Source organism: Culex pipiens, unplaced genomic scaffold (assembly GCF_016801865.2).
Source record: "Culex pipiens pallens isolate TS unplaced genomic scaffold, TS_CPP_V2 Cpp_Un0077, whole genome shotgun sequence".
NCBI lineage: Eukaryota > Metazoa > Arthropoda > Insecta > Diptera > Culicidae > Culex > Culex pipiens.
Genome location: NW_026292894.1, coordinates 13,226 through 30,818, shown reverse-complemented (window position 1 = coordinate 30,818; position 17,593 = coordinate 13,226). Strand labels below are relative to the sequence as shown.

The 17,593-nt window shown below is 44.2% G+C and overlaps 1 long non-coding RNA gene across 1 annotated transcript; it reads right to left on the bottom strand.

Annotated features, from left to right (window-relative positions):
• Window positions 1-15,346: 15,346 nt before the first annotated feature.
• LOC120428581 (uncharacterized) lies at window positions 15,347-16,878 on the bottom strand. Its single transcript, XR_005607138.2, has 3 exons — window positions 16,109-16,878; window positions 15,691-16,048; window positions 15,347-15,629 (listed from the first exon to the last, which is right to left on the bottom strand). It is a non-coding gene; the product is annotated as an uncharacterized LOC120428581 (long non-coding RNA).
• Window positions 16,879-17,593: the final 715 nt, after the last annotated feature.

Genomic DNA, 17,593 nt, shown 5'->3' with positions numbered 1-17,593 from the left:
CTGCGTACAATCGTCGGACTCGGAACCACCCAGCTGGGATGCTTTGGGGGACCCTGCCCCGCGTTGTCGGTTCAGTAGAAGTGCCTTTTTTCAGATTTTTTCCCCTAATCGAGCCAGTCGTCGTCGGCGAACTTCTCGTAACCGGCGTGTTCGTTATGGAACGATTGCGCGTTTCCCATTCGGACAGATCGGCTTCCGGCACGCCTGCGGTCGATGCATATGAATGTTGTATTCGTCATGTCCGGCTACCCACACTCACGTTAAAGGCTAGTACGCTGATCGGAAGGAAAGGGGTCAAGAAACAGCTTTACGAACAGCAGAACAAAGGAGAGGGAGCGATTTCTTGGGGCTTTTCTTCACCCTCTCTGACTTGCTTGCGCTGCTGCTGCTGCCCATTTGATTTTTTTCTTGACCGGTTCCTTCCGAAGTGCGTATACCGCTTAAGCCGGGATTTAGTCTTCGTGCTGACCGCAGCCACGGAACCTTCATCGGTTACGGCGGTTCATGTGCCGGGTGGCGGCTGAAATCATCTGAGCGCAACTTCGCCGTAACCGACCAGCAGGTCAGCTTCCATTTTGTCCTCGGTTAACGTTACGACACTGCTCCGTGCAGCGGTGGATCAAGGACATTTGCAGGGCCATGGCAGTCGTGGGTGTCAATTCCGGATAGAGGCCGGGGAAAAAGTTCTAAGAACGTGGGCCGGTTCCGATTTGCCAATCTAGGCGTGTTACTGCGGAACCTCAAGCGAGTAACGTCATTCCTAGAGCACTGGCAGTAACGTGGCCATCCCGTGTGACAGTTCCATCACCCTATTTGATAAGAAAAAAAAAAACAATTTTACACTAAAACTAGCAAATCTCACAAGTAACTTACCAACATCTTTCGTTATGAACGAGAAATTGCCGCCCTTTGGGGCAAGATTATTTTTTGCAGTGTGGACCATTTGCGGAGATTCGACGAGCTCCGTTAATCTCGTGGCTGAAAACACGCGCTGGTCAAACTGCAGCTTCAGGAGCTTTCCGGAAGGTAACACATCGTGGGGGATTTCGGATCCTGCTATTGCCCGGGGAAACGGCTGGTTCTGTCTGGGCGATACGCGGCGTTCAGAGAACCTTCGCGGAATCGCCGTTGATCGAGAATCGCGTCCAGCGCGGCGCGCTTGATGATGGACTACTTCGCAGGGCACTTTGTTTCAAAGTTTTTCGTGTGTACAGACTGGAAAAGGAGTAATGAAAATTGGAATTTTACTCTTAAGTCAAATTGTTAGGATTGGAACATGATTATCCGTCGAACGCAGACGCAGAACTTTGTACCTGTCATCGACCTTTGAACAAAGCAACCCCTGAAGATTTTCGGACTGACAGATCAGATAAAATCGAACTTGCACAATGTTCTGCGTCTGCGTTCGACGGACAATCATTTCCTAAATCAACTCACCAGCAAACAGTAAATGGTTGCGAATATACTTTTGTTGTTGAGGCGTTGTCATTCCGTCGTCCAGCTCAAGTCATTGTTCGACCAAATCCGTCATGCAACACCGACGCCACGCCACTCCGATTGTGTCCGGAAATTGATCACCATCGTCCCTGCTGGCCACTCCGGCATCGGGGAAATCCCGGCTGGAGCCAATGCTGCCGATGTTGTACCAGATCCTACCGGCCACCTTCTTAGAAACCACCACCGGCGTCTTAAGCTTCCTAACAACTTGTATCGTGTTCCGTAACAAAACCAAAACGCCTGCATGGCCTCCGAACCTCACTCTCGTCTCGATTCAGCCGGCTCTTGTCACCGACCCCGGCCTTGGCCATTTTCTCGCGCACGTCCTGCAGATTGTTGACCAGCAAACTTCTCCGCGCTCTTCGTGTTGGCCTAGCCGTAGTGCTTATCGCGGCCCGGAACTATCACCCGAAGATACGGTAGGTTTTGCGCCTGTTGGAGGGCGGTGTCTTATTTGGCGTTTCGGAAGAATACTTCGAAGTATGACGCCGCGGAGTTCAGGGAGCCTCGCCGGAAGCACTCATGTGGGCAGATTCCACGTTCCCCTTCTGTTGAACTGACCGCCCCAAGGAACACGTCGCCCTACTTTGGAACCGACTGCCGTTTTTATTGTTTCTGGAGTCGACTACCGTATGTTTTTGCCTAAAAGAAAGGAAGGTTAGTCGGGTTTGGAGATCCCAAGAATAATTGTTGTACCTACGCTTCTTCAGCACCGGTTCTGTTACCACCGAATGCCAGATTGGTCGTTTTCGTCCCCAGCACAACATACCACTTGGTCACCGTTGGCCACTTGGCACAGCTGCTGTTTGTTGACTGGTTCTGGTTCTGAAAGGGGACGTTTCGTTGCTCAAGTCGGCGTCCTCTACGTCAGAATCGGTGTCCAGCTTGGAGAGGAAAAAGGTATGTAAACAACTTTGCCGGAATTCATGTTTACGACCGCATCCGTAATTTACTTACCCATTAGCACAAGCCGCTGCCGTTGCACTGCACCAGGAACCGGAAACCCCGGAACTGCATCGGAAAAATGTCGTGGCCTAACTTTTTTTTCACAGCCAAACACGCAAATGACGTGAGAAGTTTTGCGTTTGACAGAAGTACCGAAAAATTCGCAGACATGAAAGAACGAGATAGCATGCTCAGCGAAACTTCGATGAAAATACAAAGCATACTTTCTCTTTCGCTCTAACGCGTAGCATACAGTTCATCGAAATTTTCGAAAAACATCGTTGCCTTACAAAACATCGTGGGTCTACGGACTTTCGATCTGGGTAATTGCCTCCACTGCTGGCACTGAACCCGCAATCTTTGGAGTGTTAACATTCCCACAAAATAAACATTAACATTATTTGAGTAAACATTGCCACAAAATCCGCTTTGTAAATGCCACCTCGATACTCTTCAAGAGGTTTCCCTGGGAAAGATATACTTTTTACCAAAATGTACACCAAATTTCCATACAAACATACAAGAAAGAACAAATCAAATCATAACAACAATGAAACATATCAAATTCTAAGTAGGTATTCCAAATGATTGCACATCTGCCAACAATATTTATAAGGGGTGTCACATAAATTACACCAACAATAACGATTATTCTTGCAAAACAACCTTCAATCACTATTTCAAACGCAATTTCAACTGTTTGTTTACATAAGTAAACAATCTAAACAACACAACACTTCTCCCAACACAAACTTAACAACGAAAATCAGCAGCCGCCGATTAAATAACAACACCCACCGAAGCTCGTTGAAAACTGACTGAAATGTCAAATTCGAAATAAATTCCTTCAGATGCAAACCGCCACGGCAATCAGCCATTGGCTCGCCGCGGAGATTGAGGGGCGAACGATATTCAAACATTTCAGCGATCAGTTTGAACCGCCCAGGCGATGCGCCCATGGCACGCCAAGGCGGATGGAGGGCGGACGAAATTGAAAAATTTCAAATGTCAAATTTCAACCGCCCAGACGGTCCGCCTTCGGTCCGCCAGGGCGGTTCTAGGGCGGACCACACGATCAGTAACGGCCGCCGATGCGTAACGTCCGCACTGAGTTAATGTGGGTTTCGTTTGAGATGGCCGTTCTCTAATGAGCGTCAGATTCACTAGCAAGAGTGACAGTTATCAACGAAATTCCATAAACCTGAAGTTCTTCAAATATTCTTAAAATATTATAATTAAAAAATAAGTGTTATAAAATATGTTATATTTTTTTAATGATCATACCAATTTAAAGAAATATAGGTCAATAATGAATTTTAGAATTCGAAGAATTTCTGTAATTTTAGAATTTTATTAAATTTTAACACTGGAAATTCATATTTTTGATTAAAGTTAGATTTTTGTGAATTTTTTACACCAAGATTTTTTTTTATTCTGGAATGTTAAAAGTATTAGAAATTTCAAAATAGTTTAGATTTTTTTGTTGTTTTCAAAAATTTAAGAATTCATGGAATACGAGATGGAATATTAAGATTTTCTGAAATTCCTGGAACTTGAGAATTTTTGGAATTTGAAGATTACAGAATTCTGAAAATTTATAAATCCAGAAATTCCCAAAAGATCAAATTTCAAAAATTGCTGAAATTCCAAAAAATCTAAATTTTCTAAAATTTTGTAAGCATTTAAAATTTATAAAAAAATTATAATTTCCAAAAATTGAAGAATATTCGAAAACGCTAACATATCTAAATTCCAGATTCTTTTAAATCACATTTTTTTAAATTTTAAAAATCCAAAAACATTTGAAATTTCCAAAAGGTTTCAATTACTGAAGATTTTAAAATTCTAATCATTCATAAAACTCTAAAATTCCAAAAACTATACCTCAAAACAATCCAACAAAATACTTGAGTAAAGAAATTCCTGAAATTCTAAATTTACAGACATTTTTTAAATTCCTAAATAACCTAAAATTTCTGGATTCCCAAAAAAAAATCTTAAAGTTCTTAAAACTCCTAAAATTCCAGAAATATTTTAAAAAAATCTAAAATTCCAGATTTTTTAATTAATAACTCCATTAGAAAAAAACTATAATATTCTGAATTCATAGATTTTTTACAATACCTGAAATTTTAAATTTTGATTATTTCTGGAACATTACGAGTATAAGAGTTAATAGAATTTCAGGATTTTTTCGATCATGTTGAATGCTTGGAATTTTTGGGAATATTAAGAACCTATAAAATTTAAGAAAATTTGTAGAGTTTGAGAATTTTAGGAATTTCTGGAATCTTAGAATTTTAAAAATTTCTTGAATTTTTGGAAGCCTAGGAATTTTAGGAATTAAAAAAAAATCATTTATTTCCTAATATGTACAGGAATTTTAATTGGCTTGCGAATTTGAATAATTTTCAAAAGAAGTTATGTTTGTTTTTCTCAAATAAAATTACGGAAATAATGTTTTATTGAATATGGATGATCAAGTATCAATAAAACCACCTTTTTGCAATTCCGTCATGAAACTACTTACTTTTCCTGTCATTCTTGAACGACGAAATAGCCTACTTTTCTGTACCAAAAGTAACAGAATCGAATAGCACCACTTTTCAAAATAAATGCTGAAAAGTTCTACTTTTCAGCACTTGTTTCGAAAAGTAACACTTTTCAACATTTTTTTTATTTAAACGATTTATTGACAAAATACATGAAAATTTGACTTAAAATTTCACTCAATGGGTGTTTTTCGGAATTGCAAAAAATTTTGTAAGCAACTCGTTGCAAAACTTGATTTTTTCAGCACTCATCGTATTTATCCAACTCGGTAACCCTCGTTGGATAAATGTACGACTCGTGCTGAAAAAATCTACTTTTTGCAACTTGTTGCATAAACTACTATTTTCATCGTCTGTTATCATTAGAACATCGTATTTTGCTTTTATATTAAAATGGGAATTGAAAATGGATGCTCAACATTCAAATACGTTTTTCTCAAAAAGGATGGTGTGTACATGATGCTTTTTGAAATGTTGGCATCGAATTATTTTGAAAAATTTCTTGATGTCTTTAGAATTACAGAAATGTTAATGGTTTTAGAAATTTCATAAATTTTATGAATATTAGGAATTTTAGAACAATACGAAATTTCAGAGTTACAAACAATTATCTTTTTTTTTATTTTAAAAGTTTTAGGATGTATAGGATTTTGGATCTTGTTATTGAGTAAATTAGTTTTTTTTTTGAGTTTTTGGAATTTGTAATTATTTGGATTTCCTTAATTTTTTTTATATATTGTAGTTCCTGCAATGCTTGGCATTTTTGCCTGAATTTTAAAATTATAGATTTATTTGTAGCGACGCATGGTACATATTATCATCAGGTACTATGGAAAACGTACTGGACGGAACACTTCGCTCAATTGAGATAAGACAAGTTCATTCCGTTTATCCTACTGCTTTGTCCCGGGACCACGTTTGGCTGGTCCAACCCGACCATGTCCACGGCGGGAAAGTCGACTTTCTTATAGCAACATATTTGAAGTATTCAGTCGATTTGTTTATTTTCTTAATTTTTTTAATGATCTCTAACATTACACCATATAGTTCAGAAAATACACGAACTGTTTTTCTAATCTTATTGATTCACTGATTCGTTGTTAATCGCCGCGAATGTCCGTGATTATCAATTGATCTGGAACCTGGCGCGCCGCATGGCAATCGCAGCGGGTTGGTTAAGCGTATTCACAACGAAGTTCTTTTTTATATGGGAAACAGTCGACTTCGCTGTTATTTTAATGTTGAATTTCTCGATATAAAACGCCGTTCGACAGTGCTTTAATAACGAGTTTCTCCTGTAAATTTTACAATGAAAAATGCTGTTCAACAGTGAAATTTAATTTTGTTAAGAATAAATTAAAACAGGTCATTTTACGCAGAAGTATCCAGGATTTTAAGCGAAGATGGCGTTCGAATGGTGAACGCCCGAAATGTCAAAATCGCGCAGTAGCACCAACAATAGACAAAAAATGTGGCTGTCATGCCATGGCACACTTGTTCCGTAATGTTGGTACCACTGCGTGATTTTGACATTTCGGGCGTTCACCATTCGAACGCCATCTTCGCTTAAAAACCTCGATATATTTTAAAGCAAATTATTTCACAATTTTATTATTAGCACTCGATTCGACTCTTCTGGTGGCACTCGCATCCCAAGTCCAGCTACGGTCGGCCTCTTCCAGCACGGGGAAGCGAATGTTGTACAGGTCCACCGTTTCGTGCATACAAGACGTTTCTTTGAATATTTAAAGATTTGCTTGTCCAACTCACGAATCGGGGTCAGCACCAGTTTCAAAGGGTACTGCTTGCGACGGTTGAATAACCGATTTGAGCTTGCGCTGCAAGTTGCGGAGGATATCGCGATCATTCATACCTCCGATTCAGGTACAAATCAAACCCTTCGTCGTCCAGGGATTCCGTCGTAAACTTCATCCTGACCACGGGCGGCAGCCTCCTTCTTGGCCATCTGGTCCTTGGCCTCGAGCAGACGTTTGCGTTTTTTTTTCGAAGAATCTGGAATTTCGAAAGAAACTTAAAAAATCCTATTGGCGAAGTAAAAAAATGGGACTCACCTAAACATGTACCACTTGTCTCCGGTGCAGTGATCTATGATGAGAGTGTGCTCCAGCAGCTCGCGCGATCCGCTTGATACGTAGTCGCCCATCCGCGCGTTGTTGATGAAGGCATGCGCAAAGTTCTCTTCCGCGGCTTCGTCGACCTAGCTGATGAAGATGAGGACTCCGCAGATGCGCGCCTTTGCTCCACCTGGAGCAGACGTTTGATGAAGGCGCGACCTTTGCTCCCGCATTAATCGACGGAAACGCCACTACTATCATTTTCTGGGAACTCGTGTGGTGTCAGAGTTTACCCTGAAACATGTAAGTACCAAAGTTAGTGACATAATCACCTGCCCCACCCAAACTCTCACCTGGGAAGTCAGCTACTGCTGAAGGTGTTGCTGCTGATGCGGGTTTCCACACAGGCCCCTTCCGCCGCGATTTATGTAGCCACCGCATCGGCTGTTGTTAACCTTGAGATTATTTACTCCGCCACGCCGTTCCCACCGCTCCGATTATTGTGGTAACGATCTCCGCCACGGGTTTAGTAGCGTCCATCGCCGTCGGAATGTCCGCCGCTGCTTGCTTGGTCGTTATCGGGAGACATCAAAGCATCTAAATCACAACAGGTGCCGTAAAACGGTGATGTGCATGAAGAAAAAGCAGGAAAATATTTTAATGATATATTATATATATCACTTGATCACCCTAACGTTTGTTTACATCAAGTATCTGTGCTGTGCATAGTTTTTAGCAATTTTTACTATTTTTCACTACTTTTTACTAAAATTAACCACACTCAAACCGTGTCGGAAAGTACCCGTCGTTACAATTCGTTGGAGTGCAGTTAATTAGTGACCGTCGGACCCGTTTGTTGGAGAAAGAACACCTGCTCCAGTAGCACTCGCGAGATGGCTCCCAGCTGCAAAAAGTGCGAGGCTGAGATCACCGGGATCGAGAGGATCGCGTGTCGCTGTTGCAAATCGGACTTCCACAGGTCCTGCATCTCTGGCCTGAATCGACCGACTTTCGATGCCATTGTGAAAAACACCAGCAACTTGTTCTGGTTGTGCGACAATTGCAATGGACGTTTCGATAACCTGCTGCAGGCAATGGAAACAGACGAGGTCACTGCCCCCGCAGGTGAGTCTGCGAAGCTCGTTGAGGTCGTGGACAAATTAAGCGGCATAGTGTCTGAGCTATCCAAGCGGTTGGACAACCGTCCGAAGAGCAGTTACGCTGGGATAGTTGGCTCGGGGTCACAATCTTATGAGCCGGGTTCCAAACGTCTCCGAGAAGATGAACAATACGAACAACATCAGCCACCACGGGAGAAAGTGAAGACCATCTGTGGGACGCGTACTGTTCAACGAGAAATCAAAACAGTGGTTGATGAACGTGAGCAGTTTTGGATGTACCTGGGCCGTCTTCACCACAGTCATTCCGTCGACGACATCGCAGAAATGACTCAGGAGTGCCTTGGGCTTGAAGTGGCCCCCAAAGTGATAAGGCTGGTCAAGAAAGATGTGGATGTGACCAAGCTGCCGTTCGTGTCGTTCCGAGTTCTTCTGCCCGATGAAACAAGAGATGTGGCTCTCCAAGCGGAAACCTGGCCTACCGGTGTTGCGATTCGCGAGTTCGATTTTGACCAGGTTCGTGCTCCGAGATTTCGTCAGTGATCCTGTATCATCCCAGCATGACATCGACTTGACAACCACGGGACGCATGTACTACGGCCTTTTGGAAGATCCCCGCTGCCTCGCCACAGGTGTGCCATCTTCGTTATGCTGCCGTACTATCTGTTCCTGTTGGCTGAGTCGTCCCGGCCCTGTGGTCGGTGTCAACAGCGGGATCTTCCAGGCCTCTCAACCAGGCAAGTACACAATCTCGTCAAGAACCGTCTCTCTTCCTGATAATCTCCCGGTTTCCAGAATTTTGACGCTAACGCAGAGCTCGAACCATCCTACAGTTCAGCTACCAACCTCATCCATGAAACCATGTCGTCTCATCGAGCTGACGGCGCCGAGACCTCGAGACGTACGCCCCCACATTTTCATCAAGACCCAGCAAATCTTTGCGACAATCCATCCGGTTTCAGAATGCCGCACACGATGACGCCGGGACGCACGCTGCAAAGTAATGAGGAATGTCCCCGCCCGCCGTACACAGTCGAGCCACCCAACTGTTCCAGCATCGGTTTAAGAACGAGCCAACAGAGACGTCCCGGCCCTGTGAACGGACACGGTAGCGGGGACTTCCGACCTCAACTCTCAGGCGAGTACTCTAGTGCTAGTTCATGTGGCCCCGCACTGAATCTCAATCAATTGCAGCAAAACGTCTCGGTTGGCAATCGTACCAGATCGTCCAGTTTCGCTACTGTCTACTACCAGAATGCTGGCGGAATGCGTTCAAAAAGCAAGCAGTTTTTCCTAGCCCTTGCCAGCAGTGACTACGATGTGATCGCGTTAACGGAAACGTGGCTGAGTGACGACATAGTGGATGCTGAGCTATCACCGAACTACACCATCTTCCGGCAAGATCGTAGTGCTCGGACTAGCGACCGTAGAAGAGGAGGTGGCGTACTTATCGCCGTTAGGAACTCACCTGTACACGCGTGTACACGTGTGGTTTCGGAAGGATACGAACACTTGGAACAAGTCGCGGTTCGCGTCAAGGTCCATAACCATCACATCCTCGTCTGCTGTATCTATATCAGACCAAACAGTGACCCTGACATATATGTCTCGCACGGAGCCGCTGTTCAGGAACTATTGGACCTTTCTACGCATGATGACTCAGTCATCGTCACCGGTGACTACAACCTGCCTCATCTTTCGTGGTACTTTGACGACGACTTGAACTGCCTGATCCCACTGAACGCGTCATCTGAGCAAGAGTTAGCGCTGACTGAAAATGTCATCTCAACCGGACTCCAACAAGTCTGCTCGCTCACGAATGTTAACGGAAGGACTCTTGACCTGGCCTTTGTCAACGACGCGAACTCCGTTGAGCTCATCGAACCTCCTACTCCTATTCTGAAAACTGACCGACACCACAAAGCGTTCGTTTTGAAGGCCGTCTTCTATGCTGGCGCCAGTGAGTCAAGTCCGCTGCCCGGTTTCGAACCAGACTTTAGTAACTGCGACTACGTACGAGTGTCTGAAGCGCTCAACTCCGTCGACTGGGATACTCTTCTACGCGATCAAGACACAAACGGTTCGACTGCGACGTTTTACGATGTTGTTTACAACCTCATACAGCAATTTGTACCAATGAGGCGAATTTCTTGTACTCGCACTGGAAAGCTTCCTTGGTGGACTGCCGACCTTCGACACAGTCGGAACATTCTGCGGAAAGCTCGGAAAAGGTTATTTCGAGCCAGTACGCCCGAAAATAACGCAATTGTGGAAACATTGGAAGCCGAGTACGAAGCACTGCAAGATTTGCGGTACCGAGAGTATCTGAGCCGGGTTGAAGCAGACGTTGAGGACAATCCATCATCTTTCTGGAGCTACATAAAAGGAAGGAAACGTTCCAGTGTACATCCCACGAAGATCTCGCACAACGGCCGTTCTGCGGATAATCCAGTTGACGCAGCAAACTTCTTCGCCGACTTCTTCAGCAGTGTTTATGATACCGTGACGCCTACTGCTAGTGCCACTTACCTAGACACGCTCCGGACGTTTGACATCGACCTCCCTCGGCCAGATTTCACTCAAGCTGAGGTAGAAACGGCTTTGAACGCCATCGATCCTGCGAAGGGTGCCGGGCCCGATCGACTTCCGCCTGCGTTCATCAAGGAGCTCTCCAGTTCATTCGCCAGACCTATCAGCACTATCTTCACCCGCTCCCTATCCGAAGGCGTTCTCCCCGACGAATGGAAGCTGGCAGCAATAACTCCCATTCATAAATCAGGCAGTACACTGAATGCGGAGAATTATAGGCCAATCTCCATCCTGTCCTGCCTGCCCAAGGTCTTCGAAGTGCTAATACACAAGGGGATGTACTCGGCCGCCCAAGAAATTGTGTCTACTTTCCAGCATGGTTTCGTAAAAAAACGGTCAACGGTTACGAACCTGATGGCGTACGTCAGCGCGCTGAATGCTAACCTGGAAAAGCGAAAGCAGACCGACACGATCTACTTTGATTTTTCCAAGGCGTTCGACACCGTTCCTCATGTGTTAGCTGTAACAAAACTTAATCGTTTGGGTTTTCCTAGCTGGCTGACTGTGTGGCTCTCGTCGTATTTATGTGGTAGACAAGGTTACGTGCGTCTCGGTGCTGTTGTCTCCAGGAGGTTCTCCATCACATCCGGTGTGCCGCAAGGGAGCCATCTAGGGCCGCTAATATTTATCTTGTTTGTTAACGACATCTGTCAACGTCTCCAGTCCCAGAAGCTGTTATATGCGGATGATTTGAAGGTTTTTCGTGAGATCAATTCCGTCATCGACTGCGTCGCCCTCCAACAGGACATCGAAGCCATCCGCGAATGGTGCGACCTCAACGGGATGAAAGTGAACCCCGCCAAATGCAAATGCATAAGTTTCACCAGATCAGCTGTCCCAACCGTGTACGCGTATTCACTCAGCTCCATTGACCTTGACAGGGTTTCTTCAATCAGGGACCTCGGCCTGCTGATTGACCGGAAACTAAACTTCTCGGAACACGTCGCCGCTACTACAGCCAAAGCATTTGCGATGCTGGGGTTTCTTCGACGCAACACTGCTGACTTCGAGAATATCCACGCCCTCAAAACTCTCTTCGTCAGTTTGGTCAGAAGCACCCTGGAGTATGCAGTGCAGGTATGGGCACCTCACCATGCTAATCAACGGGACCGGATTGAGAAAGTTCAGCGTCGCTTTACTCTGTACGCCCTGCGCCGTCTACCCTGGAGGAACGGTGTATGGCAAACAAGCTACAGTGACAGGTGTGCTCTGCTCGGCATGGAGTCTCTCGAACAGCGACGAACTTTCCATCAACGGATGTTTGTTTTCGATCTTCTGACGGGCCGCATCGATTGCTCCCAGCTGCGAGAAGAAATCAACGTGCACAGGCCAGTACGAGTGCTGAGGAACCAGCCCCTACTAAGGATTCCCTTCCACCGTACGCTCTATGGTTACAACCGACCCATCGACCGTTGCTGTCGCATCTTCAACAGTGTTTCGAACGAGTTTGAACCTGGAATGGCTAGAGAACGTTTTAAATGTAGAATTCGTACCCTTCAACTGTGACGTATTTTATGTATTCCTGTGTTAGAACATGTTTATTTTTATGTTAGTTTTAAGTTATTCAGTCTGTGCGACCTCAGTCGAAGACGGTGCAAATAAACATAAGAGCTTTTTCCTGCAAAAAAACAAACATCCGGAAAATCAACCTAATCTCTTAATGGCCACTTTCTCCCTTTTACGCAAAGAACTCCTTCCGGATGGTGACAGACTCAGCAAAAATCATCCGGTTCCGTGTTCGAACCGGTTGTTGCGTTTGAAACGGAATTTGTATACGATTCTAATTATATTCCGTTTCAGAATTCGGATTGATTTGACTAGGATTGAGTGAGTGTAGCTCATGTTTTCACGTCTCTCATTCTCCAGCAGCCGACCGGCACAAGTTAGGCGGCAGTGGTAGAACAGACACAGTAGGCTTACAGTCACATGCTAGCAGTGAACTGACATTTTGGTTTGCTTCATTTTCATGTGTACGCTGGGTTGAAAACTTTTTGCAGGCCTGAATCCGACCATTAGTTGCAGAGATATCGACATGAGAAAATGGTGGGTTGTTTGGGTGAGACTTAGAAAACATCAATTTTCCTGTTTTTAAACTCTTGCATGGCAATATCTCAGCAACTAAGGGTCGTATCAACAAAGTTCAAAAAAGCAAAATATAGAGAATTTTCTCAGCTTTTCAAAAATATTTTTTCAAAAGTGGGCAAACATGTGCACAAATTTAAAAAAATGAAAAACTGCGACTACTTTCAAAAACGTCACCTTAAATGGATTAAACTTGAAAACTGTGCACTTTATCAAAATTTCACTAAAGTACTTTTTGATTGCAAATTTGATTTCACATTAAAAAATGAAGTTGAAAAATTTTTGCGAACAATATTTCGGTTATTTTCAAAATCAGTATTGATTAAAAAAAAATCATAACTCGGTCAAAGATTTTTTGCACAAACTGGAAATTTCTGAAAAGTTGGCATCAAATCAAACCATCCACATTTACGACCCCCGGGTCTTTTGTGGTCTCTATTGCAAGTTTTTGCTTGAACCTAGGAGTCCCAAGGCTTGAATGGGGAGAGCACCCAAAACCTCTTTCTACTCCAAGGAACCTTCCACCCCAGCGTTTGAACTGACGACCTTTGGATTGCGAGTCCAACCGCCGCGAGTGATTCCACCGGAGTAGGCTTGGTTTGGTGTGTTGTTTGTACTTATGGCATGGAGACGACTCCTACACCTGGAATGACTTAACGGCCTAACAACCAAGGCCGGGACCGACATTTTACTTCCTCATCCGATGGAAGGTTGGAGCAGATGGGAATCGAACCCAGAATCATCCGCTTATAAAGCGGACAGCGTAAGCATTCGGCCACGCAAAAATAAAAAAAAATAAAAATAGCGTTTTTTTTGCAAATTAAGTTTTAGTGACAAAAAGTTAAATAAAAAATCACCATTTTTTTACCGTGTATAATTTTATTTCAGTGTAGTCCATATCCATACCTACAACTTTGCCGAAGACACCAAATCGATCAAAAAATTCCTTCAAAATATACAGATTTTTGAATTTACATACATCATTTTTGTATGGACATCTGCCAAATTTGTATGGAAAATTATATGGACAAACTAATGATGCAAAATGGCATCTTTGGGCATACCGAAGGCACCAAAAAAAGTTGCAGCCGGATTAAAAAAATACAAAAATTAACATTCTAAAAAAATACCGATTTCGTAGAGAATTGCTCTCCTACCTCGTGTAGAATGCAGTCGCCCAGCTCGAGAGGCGTGACAAAGGCCTTAATGTATTAATTTTCGGTATTTAATACATTAAGGAATTAAACGAGGGGCGTGACAATGGCCTTAATGTATTAAATAGTCACATTTAATACATTAAGGAATTAAATATCTCTTGCCATTTGACATTTGACAGTGCCACACCTGCTTTTTGAAAACATTGTTTGCTTTTGCGCGAACTGTCAAGTTTGTTTTTATTTTTGTTTCAAAATCAATTTCGCCAACCAATTTTCACAGCTGAATTTGGCCAGTGGCCACTTGAAAATTAACAAGCCGGAAAGCGCTAATCCGAAATCCACCGGAGGATCCGCCAGTAGTAGGAGAATATTGTGCAGAGTTCACAGATTGTGGAGGTAACCGTAAAGAGAACGTTGATGTTCTTCAGTACTCGTCCCTAGAAACTCACCACCTAACAATCGTGGTGTCTTCTACAGGATTCTCCAGAGGATACGAACAACTTTTTCACACAGAGTGACGATCTGCGGCAGGAACGGCGCCGGAAGCCGGACAAACCGGACGATTTTGTGACGTACGAGGATTCGGACTCGGAGGAGGAAACACCAGCCCAGCAGCACCAGGTCCTGAGCACATCGTTTAATTTTGTTGATTACGTGCGCAGCCGGGAGTCGGACCTGACCGAGGAGCGGAACGTAGACCCGTCCTACACCAGCCGGCACATTTTGACGCACGACATGTTCAAGGAAACGCCGCGCAATGGCTCAGCAATCGGCAGGTCGTGTTCGGAACCAAGTGCAACAAGCTGATGGTGTACGACGTAAACACCCGCAAGGTGGACGCAATCCCGACGTTGCCCAACAGCCGCGGCACCAGTCCGGACACGCAGTCGGGGATCCACGCGTGCCAGATCAACCCGAGCAACAGTATGCTGGCGACGGGAGCGCGCCACTCGGCCGACATTGCCATCTACCGGCTGCCGACGATCGATCCGCTGTGCAAACCGTCACACTCTAAAGAACGCAACCAACTTCGATTGTGCCCAGGGTACAATCCTGAGGATGCACGCGATGCACGAGAACAAAGAGGACAGACGATGCTGGCAACTTCCGGTTACCGTTCATGGTGAAGTGATTTCATTCTGTACTTCATGAATTGCCATGAACGCCACAGAAGCCGTGCGTTATTAAGATCTGAAATCGTACTGCAGGACGTGGCCAATTTAGACGAAATAAGTTTCCGTCCTGGCAGATTGCTTTTGTTCTGAAGGATTTGGCTACTTTTCTACCGACAATTGACCGTGCAATTGACAATGTTCATTAATTTGCCTGGGTAGTTGTTTATTGATTTAAATTCATATGTTTATTAAATGTAATATTATAAAAAATACTATTTGAACAAAGATGTTAAACTTGTTTTTTAATTGTCTAAAAAATGTTGCTGATCCTCCGGGCTCAAAGTTGCACCGGTGCAGATGGTCGTCACGGGGCCAAACGACGTCGCGGATTGAGTGCGCGGGAATCACTGTTGGTAGGCTACGTTGAACTTAACCTGCTGCTTATCGAAAATTCGACCAAGAAACCAAACTTGAGCAACAGGAGCATTTTGGGTTCAATCTACGGGGTAGAGGATTCAAAATTATTAACATGTTTTTCTCCAGCAATTAGATCGCCTTACCTCCAACATGTCATTCCTCGATTACTTCCGAATTGAGTAATTTCAGCGCTAGAAGCTTTAGCAAAAGCACCGGATAACTGCACTCGGGACTGTCTCGGGAAATTGAGGCCTTTTCTTGTCCAGTCGATCCTCTGGCCAGGGATGCTGTTCCGTCGTACCCTTGATCGTACCGGTGGTGATGTTCGTCACAGGGCTGACGGACGACGCCAATTGGGTAGCGGTGCAAAGGTAAACAACATTGGAGAATCTACCACCAGCAGGAACCACATCCAGCAGGCCGCGTTGAACTTGCTCAACTGCCGGGGGGATTGCTGATTAAGAAGCCAGACTTGAGTAACAGGAACATTTTTGTCGAAATCTGCGAGTGGAGAAAACGAAAGTAAAATCTGCCTTTTCATCAGTTATTGAATCGTCTTACCCGGCTCGTTACTCCACCAAGTATCGCGGAACAGCATAAGCTACTCGTGATCGATCACCAACTTGATCCATTCGGCAATTTTGTTGAACGAAAACCAGCGCGCATAGCTGCTTGAACCGCCGAATTATGCTCCGGAATGATCAGCTGCAATGTTCTCCGGAACTCGATTGCCACTTCCAACGGATCCTCCAGACGGCCGGCTGTTCGACTGTTATTTCTTATGTGCCTTAATCCTGGTTCTTTTTGGTGATAAAACATTGCCATCAAAATCAAACACAACAACAATCACGCCCGCTGTTGAACTGTCAAATTCGAGGTGAAACCAAAGTGGTGTAAGGAGAGGTGGCGATGTTTTGGTCGTAAACAAAAGTTAATTTGTTAATTTTGGCCGTTAATTAATTAAATAAATTAATTTTCTTACTATTGTCACGCCCCTCGGAATTAAATTACTCATGTCATTTGACATTTGATAGCGCCACACCTGCTTTGAACACTTTGGTTTGCTTCGTATCTCTTTCGCGCACTCCGCTGTCAAGCTTGTTTTGGTTTCGTGTAAAAAAGAATGACGCCGTGAAGCTGAAGAGATTTTGGACCAAGCCGATCCAAACGTGCCATTGACGGAGAAGTTGCAGCCAGCGGAGTTGGATTACATTGTCCAGTAGCTGGTTAAGTGCGGTGTGGATCCTGGGACGCGTCTTGTCGGAGTAATAGATGGTCAAGTTTAAGCTTAGCAATCAGACGTCGGACAAGATTTCGTTGCAACTGGAGGTGGCATGCTACATCGATGCCTCCAACAAGTCGACATCGGCAGAAAAGAAATTGCACCTCCTGTGCAACCGCAAAAGTGATCTGCACTACGAGCTCTCTGACGGAAACGGCGCTCTGCGGTACACTAGCTTTCGGAGGCTGGAATGATTCATCCGGCAAATGATGCGGGAAGATGGCCACTTTAACCCTGGGAGGTTCAGGAACGGGTGACACGGAAGCCAGAGTTCGTTGAAAAAAAAACCCTTTCTCAAATTACGTCGCATACGTAATAATCGTTTGGCTCCACTCCCGCCGTCAGGCAAAGGATCGCGGACATGTGTTTTCTAGACTTGGTCGTAAATTTTGGAATCCTTGAGAATTTTGACGCACGTGACAAGTTAAAATATTCCCAAATTGTTGCAACCAGATGTCCGTCATAAATTTAACATAATACATCAGGTAACGCAATCATTGAGTGTAAACGTCAAAAAATAATGCTCCGATTAAAAGATCAATAGAATTTTCTAGTGTAGACAATGTCTAGTTTGCAAACAGAGTTTTTGCAATGGTTCTTATACTAATTACCGAATTTGTTCTATTTTTAGGTTATAAATATATTTAATTTATTTATAACATACGGTGATACATTTTTGGCTACAACTAGCTGCTACGATGACTTATATTATGAATTGAACAGAGAAGAGAAGATTTTTAGCGAGGTAAGCATATCGTTTTTTG